Genomic DNA, 2,500 nt, shown 5'->3' with positions numbered 1-2,500 from the left:
GGTACACTTGTTATACCGGACTAGAGATTTCATCCTTTAGGCACTGAAAAGTGCAACCGGACTACATGGACATTCTGTTGTAAATGGTTGAGAGTGACAACAAGGTTACAGAGGTATACTCTTTGAAAGAAGAGAACATAATTAATTATGTCCTCTACATAACATACGCAGCTGGGGAACTCCTCTAAGATGTCATCCTTTAGGCACTGAAAAGTGCAACCGGTATGTCAAAGGCCAAAACAAGAGTAATTGAAATTGTATGTGCCAAAGGGAGTGGTAATGGCAGTCTTCAAAATGTCTTTCGGGTTCAAAGGCAACTGATAATACCCCTTAAGGAGGTCAAGAATGGAGAACTTCTCTTTGTGCAAGCAAAGGTTAGAGGTTAAAGATTTCTTGTTTCAATTTCATTTTCGCCTGAATAGATGTTCACCAGAACGTCATTATAGCAAGTCTAACCACAACATTGACCTCCCCAGTAAACAGCTAAAACTCACGGTCCTGGGTTGGGATCGATCTGCTGCAATGTGATTGCTAGTCAAACACGTTACCACTGTACTAGCCAGGAGGCAGTAACATCGTGAAATTTTGTTCGAATAACCTTAAGGTATGACAAGAGGAGATGGATGTAGACATCAATGGATTTGTTAATGCAGAGTGCAAGGACATAGGGGTCAGGTTGTAAAGCTGTATATAAGTATAATTCTGCGTTAACTTAGTGTCGATGTACAACATCAACCACGAGGTGGATATGGGCTCGGAAATGAGCACCAATTATGGGCAATGATACTTCTGCAACAAAAAGCTTTCAATGGTATTCGATGCTCTTAAATGATAGTGTATCTCATACCCATGGATGGGGATCTCAGATTCATTGGCAGATACTAGGCAAATGTCAGCAAGCTTAGTAAGATTATATCATGTCCAAGAGGCTGTCATTGATAAAAGGAAACAGCAAGCACCTGTGTCTACCCAAAACAGTATATCAGTACCTGAATCATGTAAAAAGAAAAGATTAGTGATAGGAAAGGTCACCGTCATAAAAAATGTCCTACTTTCAGTATCTTTCGCAACAGACGACAACTATATGCACATTTCTCCACAGCAGCACCGAATCTGGAGTGATAGTGGCATCGATGTGCATCATTAAGTGACTGTAACAGTTGTTGGGTGTATCATTAGCGAGGGGCGGCATATGTGGACAGCGGACGGCTTTGTCGCCCCTTTGTCCTGTCACCGGGCAAGTGTCTGTATCCTACAACATTCATATCAACTTCTGTCAGTATTAAATGCTTGTCCTGTTCTTTAGGAGTGAAGACTTTGATGGAGGTCTTGAATGTGGTAAGAGGGCTCTCCTTGAAGGTGTCACCAGGTCCATCATGGCCAAGATATTGACATCAGGAATGGCAGCGTGTACAGGTTCAAGTAGGTAGATAGGTAGTAGTAGTAGTAGTAGTAGTAGTAGTAGTAGTCGTAGTAGTAGTAGTAGTAGTAGTAGTAGTTTCAAAGCTTGTTATTTGTCACTTGAATTATGTAAATACCATGAACTTATCAAAATCTCGGATGACAGTAATTATGAGGGCGTTTTGGTGTGAAAATTTTTCAATAAAGTTTTACAAACTTAGAATTTTAATATTGTTTTAAGAAAGCATTGATTATTTCCCCTTCTGAATTCATATTCCCTTTCTCTCTCTCTCTCTCTCTCTCTCTCTCTCTCTCTCTCTCTCTCTCTCTCTCTCTCTCTCTCTCTTCCTTTAATTAATTACTAAATATAATTGTTCCCTTTTCTCTCTCTCTTATGGTAATTAATAGAAGATAATAAATCTCTCTCACTCACAACAAACCTTTGAACAAAGATATTGGAATACATGCAAAGTCAACTATGACTTGGTCATGGTGACGTCAGTGCGCTAATGACGCTTATTTTGGAAAACTGCCTGGGTGCGTCACTTTTAGGGAGAAAACAAATTGCCTTGATTATAGCTGCGGGAATTTGGCTATGTCCGTAAACCTGGTGTGTCGGGATTCAGGCTATCGGGCTTGCGTTTGGTGGGTTTATGGCTTTCGGGGTTCTGCCCAGCTCCCCTTGTCAGTTACATTGTATTATCCATGACACCCCCAAATAAAAAAGATCATCGCAATTCTATCCGAATTATCAAAAGTAAGAATGGTATATCACTCATTGGAAAGCTTTCCTCAACTATAGTTTGTCACCCTTTCTGCTTGAGATTTGAAGTAATCTGACACATGGGAGGAACATCTTGGTAAGCTTAAAGCACTTTTTGATGGATTTAGAAGGTTGGGATTAACAATAAATCTTGCTAAATCAAACTTTGCTAAAGCTCGTGTAAAGTACTTGGGATATGTTATTGGAAGCGGGGAAACCTTGCCTAATACCACTAACATAAAAGCTATATTAAATTACCCCGTACCTACAAACAGAAAAAGAAGTAATGAGATTCATTGGAATGACCTCATATTACCGCAGATTTTGCAAGAATTT

Source organism: Palaemon carinicauda, chromosome 31 (genome assembly GCF_036898095.1).
Source record: "Palaemon carinicauda isolate YSFRI2023 chromosome 31, ASM3689809v2, whole genome shotgun sequence".
Lineage (NCBI taxonomy): Eukaryota > Metazoa > Arthropoda > Malacostraca > Decapoda > Palaemonidae > Palaemon > Palaemon carinicauda.
This window is presented reverse-complemented; position numbering follows the sequence as displayed.